The sequence below is a fragment of the Phragmites australis genome, chromosome 12 (genome assembly GCF_958298935.1).
Source record: "Phragmites australis chromosome 12, lpPhrAust1.1, whole genome shotgun sequence".
Taxonomy (NCBI): domain Eukaryota; kingdom Viridiplantae; phylum Streptophyta; class Magnoliopsida; order Poales; family Poaceae; genus Phragmites; species Phragmites australis.
This window is the reverse complement of record NC_084932.1, coordinates 82,338-107,789: the sequence shown is the minus strand read 5'-3', so window position 1 is coordinate 107,789 and position 25,452 is coordinate 82,338. Positions and strand designations below refer to the sequence as shown.

Genomic DNA, 25,452 nt, shown 5'->3' with positions numbered 1-25,452 from the left:
ACATGGGCCTTGGGAGCAGCAGCGCGAGTGGGATTTCAGCAACAGCTGCATTGCACTCCCAGGCCATATATCCTTACATGTTCCTCATTTTTTGTAAATAAAAAAAAATAAAAAAATAATTTTCCACTTGTTTTTAGGAGTGCCCATAAGCGAGAACTACTTTCTTCATCACCAAACAATCCACATGCTATTGACGGAAAGCTGATTTATGTGCCTGGAAAATTTGGTTTGAATACGAAGTATCATGCACTGGATTTTGCTGCTACATAAACATCTGCAGGCAGAAGTGGCTTGGTGAGCAGAGCAAAAGGTCAACTCATCTTCTCGCAAAGCAATAGTCGAAGCCGTTGCCTCCGCACGACACCGCGTCAAGCCAACGATGGCACTATTCACGAGCCACCTTATTGTGGTGGCCCAACAGACTTCGGCCCTGCCTGTGCGTCCAAGTCGCCATCGACCTCAGCGTCGATCAACACACCATGGCTTCACCAACACATTTGCGCATGCAGCTTCCATCTTCGCCAACCCCTTTGCTGGCCGCGTTGACCACCTAGCAAATGTTCTGCAACTAACAGATGCAGTTAATTGGCTTTGAAGCAGGCTGGGACGTCAGAGCCTTCGCACCGATGGTTTCTCTGCAGTCCGCAGGATCTCGTTGTGAATGGGAGCAATTCCAATTTGCTGCCCTGCACGACCAGTTATTGTGGGCCCGAAGTAGGGGCACACCTGAGGCCACACCAGTTATATTACAAAGTGACGGCCCAAGGGCCCGAAGCCTTCAGCATACCAAGGAGTAAAGCTTCTATTTATGCATGCATTTTACGACACCTAACCATTATCATTGCATGCAGTAGGCAGCAAACTGTTCACATAGGTTTCGCAAAGATAGCACCTTCTACATATGGGCGTCGCTACCACGCGTGGGCCTCCGGACACGTGGGCTTTGCTTCCCCGTATGGGTGTCCAGACAAGCAGGCCTCGTCTTCGCACGTGGGCCTTCGTTGGGCTTCACCCATGCGCATGGACCTTCGACACGCGGGCTTCGCCCCCGCGTGTTTTCGCACATGGGACTCCACCGGATTTCTCTCCCGCGTGAGTATGCCTTCACCGCTCATCGTCAATGCGCGTGCGGTTTCACCGGGCATCATGAACACGGGGAGGCCTTTGCCCCGCATCGTCAAGGCGGAGAGGCCTTCGCCGGGCATCAACGTGCGTGGGTCACTGCCCATCCAGCGGCGATAGCCTTCGACAGCGCCGGTATGCCTTCGTTGCATGACGTCACCGCGCAACCAACGGCGATAGCCTTTGCATATGTGGGCAGAGACCTCCAACTCATTGGTCTTCGAGGAGGAATGGTTTCGCATCAGAGGCCTTAGAGATGGAAACCAGTGCAGGAAAGGCTTCGCAAGGAGTCGTTGAGAACTTCACATGTGGGCTTTGGAAGCGGTAGCTTGAACCTTTAGGCAAGAGCGAACTCTTCGCACATGGGCCTTCAGGAGCAACAGCCCGCTTGGGCCTTTGGCAACAACTGCACTCTCCATACTCAGGCTATATATCCCTCCACGTACCTTATTTTTTGCAAAAGAAAATTGTATTGCCTATTCAGGACCTTGCTCTCATGATCGCATAGCATAATCTGCATTTGGCAAGTTCCTTTTTACTAGCATCAGTAGGTCTAGACACAGGCTTCGCATCGTGCTCATGGGCCTTCAGAATGGGCCTTTGGACAGGTCCTTCAAACAACGGGCTTCGTCCCCGTGCGTGGACCTTCGTCGGGTTTTCGTCAGCACGGGTGGGCCTAACATGTGGGCCTTTCAAACAAGAGGCCTTCGTCAATCTTCGCTCCAAGTAAGGCCTCTGTGCGTTTAACCGTGCCTTCGCTTCACGTGCTGGACCGCATCTTCGCTCCAAGTTGTTGGCTGGTCGGGGCAAGGGTAAGAGACGATTTGCAGATTCAGAGTCAGAGGGTGATCCTGGTGATTTTGATTGGGTGTCATCGCAGGATGCTGGTGAGGAAGCCTCTTCTTATGCTGGTAATGTTGATTTTGATATGAATGATGCTAGTGATGAGGATATTGAGATAAATTATCAAGCTTATGTTGGGCATAAGAAAAATTGGAATTCAACTGAGTATACTAGGGTCAGAAACACATATCAGTATGATTTTGATAATGACGCAACTCAACCTCATTTTTATACAATGACACAACAAGATGCTTTTTATGGCCATCTCCTGAACAAGAACATATTTGATCATAAATGGATTGATTGGGCTTATGTGAGAAGTCAACCTAGCATGACTGTTTTAGCTAATATCTTTCAAGAGCTAGGCCTTTATGAGTTTGTTAATTTCAAGTGAGATTGGAATGCGACAGTCATTCGACAGTTCTATGCTACTGTTGAGATCTCTCACAATTCTCATAAAATTGAGTGGATGACTGGATCCAAGAAATATGAAGCTTCATTCGGAGATTTTGCTAATGCTATCAGAATTCCTTTTGATATTGTTTACGACACTATTGATATCAATAATGAAGAATGCTTGGCAGAAGAAGCTTGGAGTGTCTTTTATGAACCAATGGGAGTTATCCCTAAAGTCACTCTTGGGACTGTTATAGGCTTAAAGGTGCTCCCCGCTACAATCAACAAAATTGTAAGAGCCACCTTTGCTCCAAAGAGTGGTAACAGTGATGCTATTAGGGATCTTTATTGGAATATCATTAACCATATCATGAACAGGAGAAAGATTAATGCGATCAGGTTTATACTCAAAGCCATTGATGATATCACGGTGAGCATAAATCCAAATCTCTATTATGCTCCATACATTATGTCCCTTATTCTCATGAATACAAAGTTTCGGAAATCTTCTTGTGATTGTAAGCATTTGGGATATCGGCCTTTCAAAGTGAACCCCAGTATTCTGCGTAGAGGTCAGGATGCAACTCAGGGAGGACAGCATGATGAGCCTCAACACTATGTTCCTCCCCCGCAGCCTGCTCCAGAACCATTTCCCTCTCAGTGGGTACCTCCAGCAGGGTTCTTTGATCCATATATGGCTTCCATTCAGCACAGCATCCAGCAAAGTATTCAGTAGCAGTTTGCCTCTTTTCAGGAGAATCCTCCCCATTCTTTCTATCAGCCAGTCATTAATTCCACTCAGAATGCTATTGCTCTTGCTCGTGAGGATATTGCAGCATTAAACACTCAGAACCAAGAGTTAACTGACATGTTTAACAATATATCTCTTGGACAGCAGAATCTGCAGCAACAGTTTGACAGCTTCTCTAGCCGCTTCGACAGCTTCTCCGAGCATTTCTATAGTGTATATCCGAGACCTCCTCCACCTCCTCCGCAGGATGAGTAGACCTTTTTGGTATTTGGTGCCAAAGGGGGAGAAAATGTTGGAAGAAGTGTTTTTATTTTTGGTTGCATGTTGAACTATGTAGTGTCTTTATTTTGATTGCATTAATACTATGTTTAATTGTTGTGATCATATGTTCTAACTTTGTTGGATATCTCAAGGAGAATGATTTGAAATGATATGTTTATATTGGAAATATCTTTGGTTATATTCTCTTCCTCGGATCCAAGAAAGCAAGGTAAACTCCTCCAAAATTTCATTAAAATCTCTATCTTGTGCCATTTATCTTCTCTTTAATCATATGGGCACATTTGTAGGGGGGTTACCTTTACATGAGTTTTTAATAGCATGTATTTCTTTTAAAATTCATTTTCTTGAATTTCTTGCTATAGAAACTCATCATCGAGTCTTCTTTATGCCTTGTGCTAAAAGTGAGCTCAAAACCTTATTCAAATCACTTATTTGAGTTATTGTCCTCAATTACCAAAAAGGGGGAGATTGAAAGCATCTAACCCCTAATTCGTATTTTGGTAATTAATGACAATATATCTTTATGGACTAACTTGTTTGGTTAAGTTATGAAAAGGTTAGTTACAAAGATGTTGCGGAGCTAGAAGATGTATGAGTGGAAAGCATGAAAAAGGCTAGCTCAAGGCAAAGGTATATTATAGGGCTTTTTATTTTGCCGATCAAAGGTGTTTAGAGAAGAAAATTGATCGGATTTATAGGATAAATGTCGTACTATTAAGAGGGGTTGATGTGTATTTACTTAAGACTTCTATGGTGCCAAATTTGCTTAAATTTGCATTCATATAGAGTTGAAAAATATAGGTTGAGAGAATCCAAAGAAAAGACTGCCTTTAGTAGTTTCTGAGTGTTAGCAGTCTGACCGGCCTATGAGACGGTCCGACCGCTGTATATGAGTCAGGGCAATCCTGTTCTATCTTGAGAGTGGCGGTCTGACCAGCCCTTCGGGCAGTCTGACCGCTGTATAGCTTCGGTGGATTTTGTTCTGACCTCATTCCAAGTCTGACCGGTTTGTGTCACGGTCTAACCGCCGAGGAACAGAGGCTCTGGAAAGCTTCTGCTCAGTGGGCGGTCTGACCGCGGGGTCGGCCGGTCTAACTGCCAAGGTTGTGACGGTCTGACTACCGATGTCTTGCCTGTCCAACCGTGCGTGAACAGAAGGTTTTGGGGTTGGCGGTCTGACCGAGAAGGTTGGCGGTCTAATCGCCAGCCTATGTCTGAATTAAATTCGGCCATTGTCTGTAGCCATTGTACGGGGGCGGTCCGACTGTCATTTATGCTGCGGTTTGACCACCACTTGCACAGAAGTGTCAGAACCACAGTAACGGTCAGATTTTGGGTTGAGCAATTTACTTTCATGCAATTTACATCAAGCAATTTATCTTCCTAGATTATAAATTGTTGCATGTCACCCTAGGTTTGTAAACCTCAACATAGCTCTTAGTTGTTTTTTATATTGCTCTAGTGATCCTTAGTTTGTTTCCGTAAGTTTTCTTGATCGCTTAGCAATTAGTTTTTAAAACCACCTTTTCACTCCCCTCTAGTCGGTATCCTTGATCCTACACACGGCAACACTCGGACCCGTGCCTTCCTCCACCGCAACGGCATTTCTTCGACACCCACCTGCCCCTTCTGTCCCTCTATCGTGGAAACCATTGATCACTTGTTCGTCCAATGCCCACCGGTTCAAGAAATATTGTTGCGACTAGTGCCAGGCAATGCTGCCCCGCCTAACTCTTTGGGTGAATTGTGCTCTTCCACCTCGTTGTCTCTCGTTTTGTTCCTCCTCCTTTCTCCCTGCCCTGGTTGGGCGCCATGACAAGCAAAGGAATTTGGTTGAGATTCCAACATACAAGTCCACGGTTAGTCCTCCTGCTTTCTGGATCTAACGTTTATTTCCACTTTGCTGCCTCCAATCAAATAGCCTCAAGGACGCACCGCCGATCAAATCTGTCTCTTTTATTCTCTTTTCATTTTATCTGTTTTATTTACCTGGTTTCTAAGATCATGCAGGGAAAAGTTATCTCGCATCCTAATTTCTTAGATTAAATCTCTACTATGTCATATCCTTGGTTTATAGCTTTGGTAACTTAGTCCAAGAAGATAGTATGGAGTATCCTTTAATCAGAATAGTGCACCTACAACTGTTGTTGATACTGAATCCACGTGTTTTGTGCTATACCGACCTTTGATACCTTAAGAAAAAATTCACCTTTTCCTTCTCTAACAACTTTGTCTTCTCCAGCCATGGAGACAGCTGAGCTATCACTGATAGAACAAGAATGCTCATCTAAAGCACATGAATATTAGCCCTAACAACAAACACATCTAATTGCGGAAGCGTAAGCACTGACCATTTGTCGGTGATGCCATCAGATGGGGTTTAGAGGTGAGATCACGTCGGTGTAGTCGAAGTAGAGGCGATAGCCCCGGAGGCGGCCTTCGCTCTGCTGCGGCGCCCTAATGTTGATCGGGAATGCATGTATATTTTGGGGGGGAACAAGGCCTCACAAGATGGCTTGCATGTCAGGTGCCAGCTCCCCCTCATCTATATATAGGCGCAGCACAGAACGGGACCACAACCATAGTAAGTCGGTTGCGCCACCGATCATGGCGCTAGGTCAAACAGGATTCCCCCCCTTTTGTCGGACGTCAGTTAGAGTTTGTTAGGAGAGGGGGCCCGAGATCATATCCAACATTCTCCCCCTTGATCGTAAGTCTATCATCATAAGCCCACTCTCAATGAAATAGCACACCAAGGCAAAAGATTACAGCGGCTCATTAAATGCCACTGAAACCCAAAACCTATAGTACACTATTTCATCTCGAAATGGAAATTCGTTATTCTTAATGGGAGTTGGTTTGCATTATGGTCCTCTTATCCAGAATCATAGGCTTTCCAATAACCCCATGCCGGCAACATGATCACAAAAAATATGGGGTGGTAAGTCTTTAGTAAGCGGATCCGCAAGCATTGACTTAGTACTTATATGCTTGACACTTATTGTTTGATCCTGGATTCTATCTTTCACAACGTGATACTTAATGTCGATGTGTTTGGCAGCACCACTCGACTTGTTGTTACTCGTATAGAAAACTGCGGGTTGATTGTCGCAGTATAATGTAAGTGGTTTTGAAATACTGTCGACCACTCTTAATCCCGGGATAAAGTTCTTTAGCCATACAGCCTGCCCAGTAGCCTCATAACATGCCACAAACTCAGCTTGCATCATTGAAGATGATGTAAGTGCCTGCTTGGAGCTTTTCCACGAGATAGCTCCTCCAGCGAGGGTGAAGATATAACCTGACATGGATTTCTTAGTGTCTACACACCCCGCAAAGTCTGCATCCGAATAACCAATGACTTCAAGGTTATCGGATTCTCTAAATATGAGCATGTAGTTTTTAGTGCCTTGCAAATAGCGAAGGACTTTCTTAACGGCTTTCCAGTGGTCCGGTCCTGGATTTGACTGATATCTGCCAAGCATCCCGGTCATGAAAGCTAAGTCAAGGCGTGTACATACTTGAGCATACATGATGCTTCTGACAGCTGAAGCATAAGGAACCGTCTTCATTTGATCAATTTCATATTGATTCCTTGGACATTGATATGTCCCAAACTTATCGCCCTTAACAATAGGAGCAGGCGTGGCAGAGCACTTATGCATATTGTATTTCTTTAGTACTCTGTCAATGTATGCCTTTTGAGACAAACCTAATACTCCTTTGGACCGATCTCGATGAATTTCAATGCCAAGAACATAAGAGGCTTCCCCGAGATCCTTCATATCGAAATTAGAGGAAAGAAATCTCTAGGTCTCAAACAACATATCTTATCACTGCTGGCCAATAAGATATCATCCACATAAAGAACTAAGATGGTGAATTTTCCCCCTTTAAACTTTATATAAATGCAGTTATCAACTTCATTTTCTTTAAAGCCAAAATTTCTGATGACTTTGTCAAACTTGAGATACCACTGCCTAGACGCTTGTTTTAGACCATAAATTGATTTCTTAAGGTGATATCCCAAATGTTCGTTGCCTTTCATGACAAAACCTTCCGGCTGAGCCATGTAAACATTTTCTTCCAGGTCACCATTAAGGAATGCCGTTTTTACATCCATCTGATGCAACTCTAAATCATAATGCGCTGTGAGCGCCATAATTATTCTGAAAGAATCTTTACTTGATACAGGAGAGAAAGTTTCATTATAATCGATTCCTTCTCTTTGCGAGAAGTCTTTAGCTACGAGTCTTGCTTTGAACCTTTCGATGTTCCCATTAGAGTCATGTTTAGTTTTGTAGACCCATTTACAGCCTACTGTTTTGGCTCCGTCAGGAATTTCTACTAGGTCCCACACATCATTATCGCTCATAGATTTTAATTCGTCATTCATGGCATTAAGCCATTCAGACGAATGCTTACTCATCATGGCCTCTTTATATGAGTCGATCCGTCTTCCCTATGTCATTAACATCCTCATTCATATAAACAACATAATCGTTCGAGATGGCAGGTCTCCTGTCACGCTGTGATCTCCTGATCGATTCATTATGCACTGCAGGACAAGGATTGGGTACTGCAGGGGACTGCTGAGGCTCATCGTTAGGTATATCGTTAGGAATTTCAGAGACCTCAACAGGGGGTGTACTGACGTTAGTTTCTATTGAAGGTGCAACCACCTGAGGCACAGGGATGTATGACTCTTGTATCAGCGGAGTAGGAACATAAATCCGTTTTTCTTCAAGATCAACTTCCCTCGGCTCCATATCCCTGTTCTCAAGAAACACAGCGTGTCTTGTTTCTACGAACTTAGTGATCCTATCTGGACAGTAAAAGCGATACCTCTTTGATCTTTCCGGATACCCGATAAAATGACAACTAACTGTCTTAGGATCTAATTTCCCAATATGTGGATTAAAGACTTTAGCTTCAGCTGCACAGCCCCACACGTGTAAATACTTTAAAGAGGGTTTTCTTCCAGTCCATAATTCATAAGGTGTTTTTGGAACTGATTTACTAGGAACCCGATTAAGAATGTGTGTGGCTGTCTTAAGTGCCTCCATCCACAGTCCAACTGATAAACTAGAATAGCTGAGCATACTTCGCACCATATCCATAAGCATGCGGTTACGTCGCTCAGCTACACCGTTTTGCTGAGGTTCACCAGGTGTAGAATATTGGGCTACTATGCCATTTTCCTAAAGGAATCTGGCAAAAGGACCAGGGATTTGCCCATATGTGGCATGCCTCCCATAATATTCTCCCCCGCGATCTGATCTCACTACTTTAATCTTTAGGTTGTGCTGTCTACTTCAGCCTTAAATATCTTAAATTTATCGAGAGACTCAGATCGATCTTTAATGGGGTAGATATAGCTGTAATGGGAGAAATCATCAATGAAGGTAATAAAAGAATCAAAACCGTCAACTGATGTCACAGGAAAAGGACCACATATGTCCGTGTGAATTAATTTTAATAATCCTGTGCTCCGAGTGGACCCTTTCTTTATTTGCTTAACGTATTTTCCTTTAATGCAATCTATGCATTGGTCAGAGTCGGAGAAGTCTAAGGGTTGGAGAATCTCTTCCTTAATGAGACGCTCCATTCTCCCCCTCGAAATGTGGCCTAAACGACAATGCCACAGTTTCGAAGAAGTCTCATTAATTGTACTTCTCTTTCTTTTATGGCTTACATCATAGACATTCATCGTCACAGAGGATTCATTAAGAGGAAGCATATAAAGTTTGTCTTGTCAGATGGCAAGACCAATAACATCTGAATTAAATTTAAGAATGTATTTATTGTCTTCGAAATTACAATGAAAACCACCATCATCTAACATCGAAACAGAAATGAGATTCCTTCTCATGGAAGGAACGTAAACTACATTATTCAGTCTAAGAGTGAAGCCACTATCAAGAATTAATGTAAGGGATCCGATAGCTTCAACTTGAGCTTCCTTCCCATTGGCCACTCTAAGACTTCGCTGCCCCTTTCTTAATGTTCTCGCGGTAAGGAATCCCCGTAAGGAGTTGGTAACGTGCACAGTGACACCTGAGTCAATCCACCATGAATTAAGAGAAAAATCAGCATAAAGTGATTCATCAATGAATGTTATGAAATCATTACCCTTCTTTGCAAGCCACTTCAATAAACCAACACAGTCCTTTTGGTAGTGGTCCTTCTTGTGGCAGAAGTGGCATCCGTCATCCTTAGATTCTTGAGAGGCAGAAGCAGAAGGAGCAGGTGCCTTGGGCGCCCTCTGTGCTGCCTTGTCGTGTTTAGCAACGAAATGCAACTTCTTCTTAGACTTGAAATTACCTTGGAATTTTCTTTTATTCTTGGGGCTGCTTACTTGATTCACAAAGTCTTTATTTTCAGCCCTCACCCTCTCTTCCTCTTGGAAGCACATTGCGATCAAGTCGCTCATGCTCCACTTCTCTTTCTGAGTGTTGTAATTTATCTTAAAAGGAGTAAACTTAGGAGGGAGAGAGGTCATATTGAAGTAGACAAGAAAACCCTCAGAGATTTCCATATCCATGCCCTTGAGTTTGGCAGCCATGTCTGTCATCATCATGATGTGTTCTCTTATGCCACCGGACCCATAATTATACTTAGTGTTGAGAAACTTCTGAATCAGTGTACTGGCATAAACCTTGGAGGTGCCTTTAAATTGCTCATCCACAGATGCCAAGTACGTCTTAGCTTTTTCTGAGTTTGGAATTGCTCCCCTTATAGTATCTGATATTGAGTTCCTCATTATCATAAGAGACATGCGGTTGGACCGCTCCCACTTCCCAGAAAGTGCATCATAAGTTTTCTTTAATTCATCATAATTTTTCACGCCAATGGCGGGAGCTGTGGGAGCGTCAACCCGGAGTGCATAGTCTAGGTCCAAAACACCAAAGACAACAGTCACCTTAGCTTTCCAAGCAGGAAAATTATTGCCCGTAAGTTGCTCTATGCCGTCAATAGTGGCGGCAATAGAGGAAGCGTTAAGAGCTGGAGAGAAGAATTGGGTCAGATTAGTAAATTTATCATAAGGAAATAATTTGCACGAAAATTGTAACACCCAAAATTCAAATTTTGCAATAATTTAAAACTTTCATAGAAATTAACTCAGGTGTTGCAACTTAGCTCAATAGGAAATTAATTTCTAAATTTAACTTGGCCTAGGATAATTGTTTGATGCATTCATGCCGTTGTAGATGCAATAAGGTTTTATTGGGTGGAAAAAGTTTGCAAAATTTCGCTAGGTTTCGCTGCTTTAAAACCCCTTTGGAAAATATGCTGAAATTCAATTGGAAAAGGTTTTGGAAATTAAGAAAATGCGCTCGGGCCGATTCTTTCTCCCTCGGCCCATTTTCCCTCCCATTCTCTTGCTCTCGTGGGCCGTCTTCTCCCCCCCTGCGCCGGCCCATCGGCCGAGCCGACCTGCAGCAGCCCCCAGCCGGCCTCTTCCGTCGACCCCCTCTGTCGGGTGGACCACCGCGCTGAGCCGCCCGCGCCGAGCCGAGCCCCGCCCACGCCCCGGCTCCTCTTCTCCTTCCTCCGGCCGCGCCCAAGCTCCAACGGCCGTCGGCCGTTTTCCCTCCTCTCGCGCCCTCTCCTCTCCCAACAACTGCCGGATCCGAGCCCTAAAGCCCCATTAAGTTTCCCCGGCCATTGCCCCCCTCATTTCCCCTCTCCATTGCGTGGTAAAAGCAAGAAAAACCGTCGGCCATTAATCCATGGCTGCCGCCCCCTTTCTCTTCCAATTCCGGCCACCCTACTCATCCTCTCCTCTATTTAAGCCGCCTATTCTCTCCGTGGCAAAGTTCCTCACATTTTGCTTTAGCTCCCACACTTTTTCCTCGCCGATTTCGTCGTCGCCGGCCTCTTCTTTGCCAACTCCGGTGAGGAGCTCCGCCGACACCGTTCTTCATGACCGAACCGCCTCCGGCCAAATTGACCCGTTCATCATCTTCGCAGGACCCTCCGGAGTCGGTTCCACGGTTTGCCGTCGTCTTTCGGTCGCCGGAGCACCCCTTCCGCCGCCTAGCCGACCGCCGCTGCCATTCTCGTCGTCGCCCGACCACTCCAGCGTCGCTCCGGTCTCCTTGACGCCCGGGGTGAGTTCGCCGCCCCTCCCTCCTTCTCTTCCGCCGCTCGTCGGAGCCTCCCGCTCACCGGCGCGTGTTCCCGGCCAACTCTGGCCGTCCCCCGGCCGCCCGCCGCCGGCCCGTAGCCGTCCAGAGCCATCGGTCCTCGGTGGACCATGGACCGAAGGATCTCGGCTGGTCCACCGCTCTGTGGACTTGGTCCACCGCCCTTTTTTTTCACAAAATAATTGATGTCCGATTTATGACATCAGCATTGCACAATAAACCCGTTTTCAGTATAAAAATAATCGGTTTTATTCTCTGATAATAAGAAAAATTTGCAGAAACACCCCTGAAACTTCAAACGCTCATAACTTTTTGCTCGTAGCTCCGATTTAGGTGATCTTTGCGCTCATATTCTCGTAGCGACGTGTAGAATCTGTTTATAGGGTTTTTCTCTAGTTTTAGGAATGTTTGGTGTACTGTTCTCATGTTAGATTGTGTGCTCGTGTAGACGATTCAGTCCAGGAGTTCGGCAACTTTCAAGAGGAAGATTTTGAGGGACATGTGCAACACTTCGACGAAGGCAGTGTCTTGACCATGTTGCAAACCCAGTTTTACATCAAGTTAGTCTTTCTCAAAATATGCATGATGTTTTACAAAAATGGGTAGTATAGCAAATACTAGTGTTGGATATAGATACTTTATCCATACAAGATCATCATGTTTATGCTTAGCCATGCTCTAGATGAACATGTAGCGTGTAGGATGATGAATCTTGAGTTATGAACTAAAAATTGATATAGGAAGAATATCATGGAAAATTAATGTTGTTAAGGGAGTTAACAACAGAAATAATTGGGGTTCTGGGCAAGAAAGGGCTACTTTTCCCGACATGGTTGGTTGTTTGGTTGTTGGGTAGTATACCCTTATGGGGTTATTGGAGGTCTTGCCCAGACCATTTTAAGGACCGGTTCGTGGAGCGAACACCCATGGCAAACAAGGCAACCACGAGACCAATATGGTACGGCTTGGCCTAGTAACTAGATGTTCTCCCAGGGTTGCATGAGCCAATCGGATGTGTAGATAAGGAAGGGTTACTTCCCGATTCTACCCGGCACAAGAGGGGGCCTCTGGGGTGGAGGGTTACTCCACTTATGTACGGCGATGAAACCTCAGTGGGCAAGTGCATACTGGGAGACTCTCTGGAAAAGCCTCGTAGTGATCTCTTGGCGCACACCTCGGAAGTGTGTAAGGTACCATCAGGTGCCGGCAACAGAGAAGATCACGACTCGTGGGTAAAGTGCACAAACTCTGCAGAGTGTCAAACTGAATATTCAGCCGTGCTCACGGTTCTGAGCAGCCTGGACCCTCGCATGATTAGTCGGGGTGGGTATTTTTCTTGGTCTGGGAATTGGGTTGAATTCCCGGAGGTTAAAGAAGATCTTTGGGAATTGGGTTGAATTCCCGGAAGTTAAAGAAAATCTTTGGTACATCTTTTCTCAGTTAAAATAAAAATTTGTTTTCCGTAGTTCAGGGCTGAAAACTGGCTTTTATGCAAATGAAACCCTAGGTTAGGAAAACCTTGTTTCAAGCCACCATATTAGGTTCATTTGTTTTCCCCCACTTGTTGAGTATTGGAAATACTCACGCTTGCTGTTTCAGAAGGTGACACCTTTGAAGATTTTCCTGAGGATGACTTCCCCGTGGATGATGCCGAGTTCTAGGCTTGTGGCATCTCTCGGTCGGCTGCCTGTTGGTTTGGAGCTGCGCCGTTCCCTTTTCCGCTGTGGTGTTCCTTTCTTTAGACCCGTGGGTGGTCATTTTGTAATATTTTAGCGTTGTAATAAGAAACACTGTGTCTGTTACACTAATGAAGTCGCTATATGTATGAATAACTGATCCTGGCATACATATAGTTTACATCTGGTTTTGGTCTTTAAACCGGGTGTGACAGAAGTGGTATCAGAGCCGTGTTGACCGTAGGTCGAAAGCCTAGCTAGAAATGGTCGCGTAATAAGGATTAATTTATAAAAAAAATTATATTTGCAAAATCTTCATTTACCCTTGAGCTTCATTTTACTGCTTTATTGAAAATGTTTTTCTGATTCTCTCTTGTTTCCAAACTGTAGATGGCTCGTGTCAAGCAGACTGCCCGTAAGACCACCGGCGGCTATGTTCCTCCCCGTGCCCCGGCCACCTTTGCACCCAACGCCTCTGCTGGACCTAGCCGTGGAGTCACCATCCCTAAGAACGGAAGCAAGACGCTGAACCATTCCAAGGGATTCGAAGCAGGGAAGACACCAATGATATTGGTGGAAATGCTGCAGCGTCTAGGGTACACCAAGGCGCCTGTCTACCACGGTCTTCGCCAGATTTGTCCAGGACGTGAGGAGTGGACAGTGGAGGTGTGCCTCTACGGTTCTCCGGAAGGCGACGACAATTATGAGATCGTGGGCATCCACAAAGCCATGGCCATCCGTGCAAGCTTCGAGGCGGGGATCCGAGACGCAGCAAGGCAGGCACTGGCTCGTGTCTGTGAGCGCCACAGGAGTACTCTGAGGGGGACCTCCTACGACTACTTCCCTCGTCGAGAGCATGGAAGCCGGGACATCAAGGTGAAGGCAACCACCCACGAGCACAGCATGTGGCTCGAGAGCAGGTGTTGCTGGCCACCACACTGCACGAGGACTTGGATGAAGCCTTGGACGAACTTCAGGACACCCGCAAGCGCCTTCGTGATGCCGAAGCACAGATCAGGGAGCTGCAGAAGAGCCTCAATGGGATGTCCAGCTCTTTCGACTCAGAGGACCAGTCCGTTCGCTCGCCCTCTCCCAAGAGGCCGCGCCGCAGCGATCCTTCCAGTGAGGAGTCTTCGGAGGACGGCGACCAGTCAACTGCCAAACCATCTGTCGAGTCGCATGCTTAGGAGAGTACTTGAAGCCAATTTAATAAGTCGTCTAGACCGTTTGTGTTGTCTAGTCCTGGTGTCGTCGTGTCTGTTTTGTGATCATGTTATGAGATGGATCTTTTTGTGATTGTCGATGTAAGGTGGATGCTCTTTCTCCACATTGCATCAGTTATCTTATAATAGTTGGGAGTCTTTTTGCTCTTGTTCTTCCTGTCTCAGTCATATCTTGTCGTCTTGGCTTTTTCCTCCATTCCCCGCTCATACCTTGGAAACCAGCAGATAGTGAACACCAGGAGAAACCCCCGCGCCGACAACAACGAAGTCAACAACAACCAGCAACTGCCTCCTCCTCCTCCACCACCTCAATTCAACATGGAGCAAATGATGGCCATGCAAACGCAAATCCTTCAAGGACTAGCTCAAACTATGGCAAATATGCAGCAGGCCCCCGTGCGCATGCAAGCCCCTCCTCCTCCGCCGCAGAATAAGTTGGGAGAGTTTATGAGAACCAAGCCCCCAGTATTCTCACAGGCTATGGAACCAAAGGATGCTGATGACTGGTTGAACGCCACGGAGAAGAAGCTCCGAATAGCTCAGTGCAACGACAGGGAAAAGGTCTTGTTTGCTTCACACCAACTTTCCGGGCCCGCGGCAGATTGGTGGGACGCATACGTCAATGCCCATGAAGACGCACAAACCATCACATGGGCGGAGTTTCAGACCAGTTTCCGCACTCACCATATACCAGCTGGGGCAATGAAACTCAAAAAGAAGGAATTTCATGAGCTTAAGCAGGGAGCTATGTCTGTAAGTGAGTATGTGGCAAAGTTCACACAACTATCAAGGTATGCCCCCGAGGATGTCGATACAGATGAGAAAAAGCAGGAACACTTCCTAGAGGGCCTGAATGATGGTATCCAATATGCATTGCTTCCCCAAGATTTCGCAAGCTTCCAGGCTATGGTAAATAAAGCCCTGGTGGTGGAACACAAACGCCGCCAGATGGAGCACAAGAGAAAGATGTCTTCTCAAGGGCAAGGCTCAAGCAGTCACTCCTGACCCCGCTATAACCCACCTCAACAAGGACCCATGTTCCGCCAACAGAACCAGCACCAGAACCAGAACAAGCTACAGATGCAAGCTCAGCGCTCAAATCTTCAAGCCCCTCGTCAGACCCAACCCCCGACGCCTCAACAGAAGTTTGGTGATCAGGCACCTTCCACCGGAAAGGCATGTTTCGTCTGTGGTGAAGTAGGGCACTATGCCAATAAATACCCAAGGAAGAAACCCAGCAACTCTCCCGTGCAGTATGGAAATGGGAATGCTCCAAAGCAGGGACAACATCAAGCTCCGGGCCGCAATGGGAACCCGGCACCAGCTCCAACCAACCGGGCTCAACAGAATTACGCGCGTGGGCGAATCAACCATGTCACTACTGAAGAAGTCCAAGGGGCGCAAGATGTGGTGCTTGGTATGTTCCTTGTCAACTCAAACCCAGCATCAGTTTTATTTGATTCAGGAGCATCACATTCATTCATCACTGCAAGATATGTTGCAAAGTATAATCTGCCAATTGTAAATATGAAGCAGCAAATGATTATTAGCTCTCCTGGAGGAGAGATGAGGGAAAAGTATATATGCTCAAAGCTAATCCTTTATATAAGGGGGGTAGATTTCTTAGCCAACCTTATAGTTCTGGAATCCAATGGGATTGATGTCATACTGGGAATGGACTGGCTGGCGAAATATAAGGGAATCATAGATTGTGCCAGAAGAGTAGTTCAACTGACTAAACAAGAAGGCACGCAGGTCGAGTTTGTTGCAGCTATACCCTCGACAGAGGAAGGCTCACTGAATCAAATGAAGGGTATTCCTATCGAAGAGATCAATGTGGTGAATGAATTCCCGGACGTATTTCCCGATGATCTTCCAGGTATGCCGCCAGATCGTGAAATAGAATTTGTGATTGAATTAGTGCCAGGAACTGCACCTATATATAAGAGACCATATAGAATGGATGCCAATCAGTTGGCAGAGCTCAAGGAGCAAATCCAAAAGCTGTTAGACAAAGGGTTTATCCACCCTAGTTCTTCACCCTGGGGAGCTCCGGTCATCTTTGTACCCAAGAAAGATGGAACGCAAAGGATGTGTATTGACTATTGGGCCCTCAATGAAGTAACTATCAAGAACAAATACCCACTGCCTCACATTGATGGTCCGTTTGATCAGTTGAAAGGGGCGTGTATTTTCTCCAAGATTGATCTTCGGTCCGGATACCACCAGTTGAAAATTCGCGCTTCGGATATTCCAAAGACCGCGTTCGTCACCCGATATGGCCTTTACGAGTTCACGGTAATGTCTTTTGGCTTGACAAATGCGCCAGCATACTTCATTACCTAATGAATAAAGTCTTCATGGAGTTTCTGGACAAGTTCGTCGTAATGTTTATTGATGATATCCTGGTCTTCTCCAAGGACAAGGAAGAACACAAGGAACACTTAAGGATGGTATTACAGAAACTCAGGGAGAACCAACTTTATGCCAAATTGAGTAAGTGTGAGTTCTGGTTGACAGTAGTACCCTTCCTTGGTCATATTATTTCATCGGGAGGTGTGTCCGTAGATCCGTCCAAAGTAAGGGATGTACTAAACTGGAAAACCCCGCAGAATGTTTCGGAGATCCGCAGTTTCTTGGGTTTAGCAGGGTATTACCGCCGATTTATAGAAGGTTTTTCCAAGATAGCGAAACCAATGACAGAACTACTAGGAAAAGGAGCAGAATTCAAATGGACAGCCGCTTGAGAAGCCAGTTTCAACGAATTGAAGAAAAAGTTGACCACCGCGCCAGTTCTTATCATGCCAGACACCTAGACGTCGTTCTCGGTGTATTGTGATGCGTCTCGAAAAGGGTTGGGATGTGTGCTCATGCAGGAAGGTCATGTGGTAGCATATGCATCTAGGTAGTTAAGAAAACATGAGGAAAATTATCTGACCCACGATTTGGAATTAGCTGCAGTGGTTCACGCCCTAAAGATTTGGAGGCACTACCTCATTGGCAACCGATGTGAAATATATACGGATCATAAAAGCCTAAAATATATTTTCACCCAACCGGATCTTAATTTGCGACAACGTAGATGGTTGGAACTAATCAAGGATTATGATGTGGGAATACATTACCACCCTGGGAAAGCAAACGTTGTGGCAGATGCCCTGAGTAGGAAGGGATATTGCAATATGACTATGTTGCGAGGAAGTCAGCCGGAATTATGCGAGGAATTTGATAGATTAAATCTAGGTTTTATTGCCGACATGGATGCAACAGTAATAGAAATGAAGTCACAATTGGAACAAAACATCCGAAAAGGACAATGGGAAGATGAGAAAATAAAGGAGATCAAAGAACTCATAAAAACAGATAAGGCACCGGGTTTCTCGGAAGATAATCAAGGAACAGTGTGGTTTGGGAAAAGGATTTGTGTACCCAACCAGAAAGTTTTGAAGGATTTAATTTTGCGAGAAGCACACGATTCTGCACATTCCATTCACCCCGGGAGCACTAAGATGTATCAGGATCTAAAAGAGTATTATTGGTGGTATGGTATGAAAAGAGATGTTGCAGAATATGTGGCTTTGTGCGACACCTGTCAGAGAGTAAAGGCAGAACATCAAAGGCCACCAGGATTATTGCAACCCTTGAAAGTTCCAGAGTGGAAGTGGGAAGAAATTGGTATGGATTTCATCGTCGGGTTACCCCGCACTCAAGCAGGCTACGATTCTATCTGGGTAGTGGTGGATCGCTTAACGAAGGTTGCGCATTTTATCCCAGTCAAGACAACATATTCAAGTGCGAAACTTGCCGAGTTGTATATGTCAAGAATTGTGTGTCTACATGGGGTACCCAAAAAGATTGTGTCGGACAGAGGTACCCAATTTACCTCTCGCTTCTGGCAGAAACTACACGAATCTTTGGACACTAAACTGAACTTCAGTTCCGCATATCACCCCCAAACCGATGGACAGACAGAGAGGACCAACCAAGTGCTGGAAGATATGTTAAGAGCCTGCACCTTGAAGTACAAGCAGAGTTGGGATAAAAGCTTACCATATGCAGAGTTTTCTTACAATAACAGCTACCAAGCCAGCCTCAAAATGTCTCCATACGAAGCTTTGTATGGAAGAAAGTGCAGAACTCTGCTGTATTGGAACGAAACTTGAGAAAGCCAGGTGTTTGGGCCAGAAATTCTTAGAAGAGCAGAAGAACAGGTTCAGGCCATACGGGAAAACTTGAAGGCCGCATAGTCCCGACAAAAGAGTTATGCGGATAATCGACGGAGAGGATTGACCTTTGAAGTGGGGGATATGGTGTATCTGAAAGTCTCACCTATCAGAGGTCTCCGCAGGTTCAAGGTTAAAGGAAAATTGGCACCCAGGTACATTGGACCATTCAAGATAATCGCTAGACGTGGAGAGGTAGCCTATCAGCTGGAACTGCCATCTGCACTGGCTGACGTGCATGATGTATTTCATGTATCTCAATTAAAGAAATGTTTAAGAATGCCAGAAGAACAGTTGTCCCTAGAAGAAGTGGACCCAAAGGAAGACCTGACCTATGCAGAATATCCTATCAGGATTCTGGATACTGCAGAGCGAACAACGAGAAGAAAGGCTATTAGAATGTGCAAAGTTCAATGGAGTCATCACTCGGAAGATGAGGCAACCTGGGAGCGAGAAGATGATCTGAAGGCAGAATTCCCGCAGTTGTTTGAAGATCAACCCGAATCTCTAGGGCGAGATTCATCCTAAGGGGGGTAGGTTTGTAACACCCAAAATTCAAATTTTTGCAATAATTTAAAACTTTCATAGAAATTAACTCAGGTGTTGCAACTTAGCTCAATAGGAAATTAATTTCTAAATTTAACTTGGCCTAGGATAATTGTTTGATGCATTCATGCCGTTGTAGATGCAATAAGGTTTTATTGGGTGGAAAAAGTTTGCAAAATTTTGCTAGGTTTCGCCGCTTTAAAACCCCTTTGGAAAATATGCTGAAATTCAATTGGAAAAGGTTTTGGAAATTAAGAAAATGCGCTCGGGCCGATTCTTTCTCCCTCGGCCCATTTTCCCTCCCATTCTCCTGCTCTCGTGGGCCGTCTTCTCTCCACCCCTCCCCCCGCCCCGGCCCATCGGCCGAGCCGGCCTCTTCCGTCGACCCCCTCTGTCGGGTGGACCCCCGCGCTGAGCTGCCCGCACCGAGCCGAGCCCCGCCCACGCCCCGGCTCCTCTTCTCCTTCCTCCGGCCGCGCCCAAGCTCCAACGGCCGTCGGCCGTTTTCCCTCCTCTCGCGCCCTCTCCTCTCCCAACAACTGCCGGATCCGAGCCCTAAAGCCCCATTAAGTTTCCCCGGCCATTGCCCCCTCATTTCCCCTCTCCATTGCGCGGTAAAAGCAAGAAAAACCGTCGGCCATTAATCCATGGCTGCCGCCCCCTTTCTCTTCCAATTCCGGCCACCCTACTCCTCCTCTCCTCTATTTAAGCCGCCTATTCTCTCCGTGGCAAAGTTCCTCGCATTTTGCTTTAGCTCCCACACTTTTTCCTCACCGATTTCGTCATCACCGGCCTCTTCTTTGCCAACTCCGGTGAGGAGCTCCGCCGACACCGTTCTTCATGACCGAACCGCCTCCGGCCAAATTGACCCGTTCATCATCTTCGCAGGACCCTCCGGAGTCGGTTCCACGGTTTGCCATCGTCTTTCGGTCGCCGGAGCACCCCTTCCGCCGCCTAGCCGACCGCCGCTGCCGTTCTCGTCGTCGCCCGACCCCTCCAGCGTCGCTCCGGTCTCCTTGACGCCCGGGGTGAGTTCGCCGCCCCTCCCTCCTTCTCTTCCGCCGCTCGTCGGAGCCTCCCGCTCACCGGCGCGTGTTCCCGGCCAACTCTGGCCGTCCCCCGGCCGCCCGCCGCCGGCCCGTAGCCGTCCAGAGCCATCGGTCCTCGGTGGACCATGGACCGAAGGATCTCGGCCGGTCCACCGCTCTGTGGACTCGGTCCACCGCCCTTTTTTTTCACAAAATAATTGATGTCCGATTTATGACATCAGCATTGCACAATAAACCCGTTTTCAGTATAAAAATAATCGGTTTTATTCTCTGATAATAAGAAAAATTTGCAGAAACACCCCTGAAACTTCAAACGCTCATAACTTTTTGCTCGTAGCTCCGATTTAGGCGATCTTTGCGCTCATATTCTCGTAGCGACGTGTAGAATCTGTTTATAGGGTTTTTCTCTAGTTTTAGGAATGTTTGGTGTACTGTTCTCATGTTAGATTGTGTGCTCGTGTAGACGATTCAGTCCAGGAGTTCGGCAACTTTCAAGAGGAAGATTTTGAGGGACCTGTGCAACACTTCGACGAAGGCAAGTGTCTTGACCATGTTGCAAACCCAGTTTTACATCAAGTTAGTCTTTCTCAAAATATGCATGATGTTTTACAAAAATGGGTAGTATAGCAAATACTAGTGTTGGATATAGATACTTTATCCATACAAGATCATCATGTTTATGCTTAGCCATGCTCTAGATGAACATGTAGCGTGTAGGATGATGAATCTTGAGTTATGAACTAAAAATTGATATAGGAAGAATATCATGAAAAATTAATGTTGTTAAGGGAGTTAACAACAGAGATAATTGGGGTTCTGGGCAAGAAAGGGCTACTTTTCCCGACATGGTTGGTTGTTTGGTTGTTGGGTAGTATACCCTTATGGGGTTATTGGAGGTCTTGCCCAGACCATTTTAAGGACCGGTTCGTGGAGCGAACACCCATGGCAAACAAGGCAACCACGAGACCAATATGGTACGGCTTGGCCTAGTAACTAGATGTTCTCCCAGGGTTGTATGAGCCAATCGGATGTGTAGATAAGGAAGGGTTACTTCCCGATTCTACCCGGCACAAGAGGGGGCCTCTGGGGTGGAGGGTTACTCCACTTATGTACGGCGGTGAAACCTCAGTGGGCAAGTGCATACTGGGAGACTCTCTGGAAAAGCCTCGTAGTGATCTCTTGGCGCACACCTCGGAAGTGTGTAAGGTACCATCAGGTGCCGGCAACAGAGAAGATCACGACTCGTGGGTAAAGTGCACAAACTCTGCAGAGTGTCAAACTGAATATTCAGCCGTGCTCACGGTTCTGAGCAGCCTGGACCCTCGCATGATTAGTCGGGGTGGGTATTTTTCTTGGTCTGGGAATTGGGTTGAATTCCCGGAGGTTAAAGAAGATCTTTGGGAATTGGGTTGAATTCCCGGAGGTTAAAGAAAATCTTTGGTACATCTTTTCTCAGTTAAAATAAAAATTTGTTTTCCGTAGTTCAGGGCTGAAAACCGGCTTTTATGCAAATGAAACCCTAGGTTAGGAAAACCTTGTTTCAAGCCACCATATTAGGTTCATTTGTTTTCCCCCACTTGTTGAGTATTGGAAATACTCACGCTTGCTGTTTCAGAAGGTGACACCTTTGAAGATTTTCCTGAGGATGACTTCCCCGTGGATGATGCCGAGTTCTAGGCTTGTGGCATCTCTCGGTCGGCTGCCTGTTGGTTTGGAGCTGCGCCGTTCCCTTTTCCGCTGTGGTGTTCCTTTCTTTAGACCCGTGGGTGGTCATTTTGTAATATTTTAGCGTTGTAATAAGAAACACTGTGTCTGTTACACTAATGAAGTCGCTATATGTATGAATAACTGATCCTGGCATACATATAGTTTACATCTGGTTTTGGTCTTTAAACTGGGTGTGACAAAAATAACCCTACGTTGGTCTGATTAAAATCATGCAAAAATAAAACTCCAATCCGCATCACCGTTGGGCAGAAAACAGAAAAGAATTTAAATAAACACATAAAAATAGCACATAATTACAGTCAACTTTGGTCAGAAAGTAATTATGAACCTATATAAATTGATCGTAAAATTCTCTGGAAAAATCTTCCCGTTGGATCCAATTCAACCAGAGAATTAACAATAATATTTTATACATTAATCATCATTAACTTTGGGCTATTTGCATTAGATATTCCAGTGCATAAATGGAAAAAACGTTAGAAATCACTGAAAAATTCCAAATAAATGGAAAAGCCCAAAGTTTAAAAAAAAACAGCCCAAAACGGCCTTTCGGCTTGGCTCGGCCCAGACCTGTGCATGCTACCATTCAGCCCAAAAAAGAACTTTCGGCCCATGTAGCGCGTAGCCCAGTCGAGAATGCAGCCCAACAACACGATCGGCCCAGAAAATAGTGCATGGCCCAGTTCCTCGCTTGCGCGCCAGCCCGGCCGAGCGCTCTCGGTTTTTCCCAGCCGTTCAAGGCAATCCAACGGCTGACCGAAGAAAGCGCCCGGGATAAAAATGCCGTCGGCCAAAAAACCCTAACCCTAATTCATTTTCCTCTCCCTCCCCAAAAACTCTCCCTACTCGTGAGTTCGCCGGCGACGGAAGCCGCCGGCCAAGAGAGAAAAAAAAGAGACAGCGGCGACCACGGCCGCCGGTCTCCCGAGAGAGAAGAGGGCAAGGGTGCCTCTGTGAGCCAATCCGCCGGAGCGCGCGTGCGACTGAGATCGCGCGCACCTCCGTCGGTTGGTTTGCGGTGGAGCCCGGGAGGAGGTGGTGGTGAGCGCGCGGCGAGAGGAGGTGCCCCGTCTCGCAGCGGAGGTGAGAAGGGCCGGATGAACCGAGCGCGTGCACGAGGAAGATCCCACCGAAGGAGAACTCCGACGAGCATGAACAGCGACAGAAGGTGCCGGAGCTGTAAGTCCTCCACCCCCCACTTGTATTGCTCTAGGGTTTCTGAAAAAAGGGCTTAGGGTTCGGGATTTTGGGGAAATTTGGGGTTTAGGGTTCAGATTTGGGGGGGCATTGGGGATTTCTTAGGGTTTTTCTTAATCTCCCCAATTCCCCTCCTTCTAATTGCTTTATTGAGCATCATTTGCTTAATCCCGAATAGGATCTCCCCAAACCGTGCCAACCCATGCCACACAAACACATATATATGTATAAACATGACTAAATCATGACAAAATGGCTCTAATCCGAGACATAAAACACTAATTCACATTAATCCGAGTCTAATTGGGGCTAATTATCATTTAAACATGCTCAATTAAGATTGATCCAAAACATAAACAGCCTAAAACATGAATAGGAGCATTGATCCGAGCCTAATTCATCTTAAAAAACATAATTTAAAGCTAATTGATGTAAACCGAAAACAATTAGGCCCGTTTGATCATAAAATGACATCAACTGAACACAATTTAATCTAATTAAGGTCTAATTGGTCTGATTAGGGCTAAAGACGGCTCTGGTACCATTGATAGAACAAGAATGCTCATCTAAAACACATGAACATTAGCCCTAACAACAAACACATCTAATTGCGGAAGCGTAAGCACTGACCATTTGTCAGTGATGCCATCAGATGGGGTTTAGAGGTGAGATCACGTCGGTGTAGTCGAAGTAGAGGCGATAGCCCCGGAGGCGGCCTTCGCTCTGCTGCGGCGCCCTAATGTTGATCGGAAATGCGTGTATATTTTGGGGGGGGGGGGGGGAACAAGGCCTCACAAGATGGCTTGCATGTCAGGTGCCGGCTCCCCCTCATCTATATATAGGCGCAGCACAGAACGGGACCGTAACCATAGTAAGTCGGTTGCGCCACCGATCACGGCGCTAGGTCAAACGGGATTCCCCCCCCTTTTGTCAGACGTCAGTTAGAGTTTGTTAGGAGAGGGGGCCCGAGATCATATCCAACAATCACCGGTTGTCATCTTACATGAGGTACTCCAGCATTTAGGCTTAGCGCAAGCAGTATACGCTCATGCAATGCTAGCAGATACCCACCACCAAGCATACGTGCATCTCTCTTTACCTGTCGAAGTAACCCAAGATCAAAACACCATATATTGTGTCATGGGGAACCTTAGCGACACTCTACCAGGTGCAGAAAAAGATGATGCATACCGTGCTCTTCTTTTCTTGCAGTAGACAGCGAAGCTTCAAGTTCATGACCACAGCTATATCTTAATTACCAAGATCAAGGAAATCAACAAACGGATTTTGGCTCGACGGCTTACCATGGTGAGTGAAATTCAAACATTGCTTAATGCTTGGGAGAAAATAGCTATCCAGTTACATGTATCATCAAACAACGTTGAAGATACATTGTTATCCTATTTTTCTGTAGAGCCTACGGGGCCTTACTCAGCTGAAATCCACACTATGGTTTCTCATATTAAAGAGCTAGCACGCTCTGTGCAAAATTCATTTCACGCCTCACTTACGAAGGTCAAGCAGTTTGAGCAAGAATACTCCAATCTCTATAGATGTTTACCTTCAAACGATAACTCTGTTGGTTCACAAAAGCCAGGTTAGTGAGATGATGACGGCAGTATGAAGATGAATATGCCAGCTGCATCGAATTTTATCCCGATATAAATTTATTCATTCGGGATAGGTCACGACAGAAGATATGTGGTTTTGCAGCAGCTTCACAACAAGCTGCTGAAGAAATAGTTGCTCTCCAAGCGACTACATATATGGAATCAGACACATATACATCTCCGAGATTTCAACTACGCTGAGAAGGAAAATGCATTAGATGAGCATAGGTCTTTGTTAAAGAAGACAAAGGAGCAGGTGAGCGCAATGAAAATGATCTCTAAAGATAGGAACACTGCTATGAATGAATTTGCAGCAGCTTGAGAGAGAGCGCCAGGAAAGGAAAGCAGTGGGCATCACCAACCAGAGCCTCCCTGGATCGTTGCAAGCGCAGCAAAGTCACTACATTCTAGTTTTGGAGAGCCTGATACAAGTACTTCACATATCCACCCGTACCAAATTTGTTAGGCAGATTAGTAGTAAAGCTGTAGAAATATAGAAACCTGTTGCAAATTTTACTGAAAACGATCGCATGGGTGATGGGTCTCTGCAAAGTAAACCACCGGCCACGAATATTGCATACTCCCTGTATCAGAACTCATATGAAGGGTAAACTACTGCTAAACCTGTACTTGGCCACTATATTGCATGCTCCATT

At 45.9% G+C, this 25,452-nt stretch overlaps 1 long non-coding RNA gene across 1 annotated transcript; it reads left to right on the top strand.

The window, feature by feature from the left end:
* Positions 1 to 24,265: 24,265 nt before the first annotated feature.
* LOC133887328 (uncharacterized) lies at positions 24,266 to 24,653 on the top strand. The gene is made up of 2 exons (XR_009903541.1): positions 24,266 to 24,494; positions 24,601 to 24,653. It is a non-coding gene; the product is annotated as an uncharacterized LOC133887328 (long non-coding RNA).
* Positions 24,654 to 25,452: the final 799 nt, after the last annotated feature.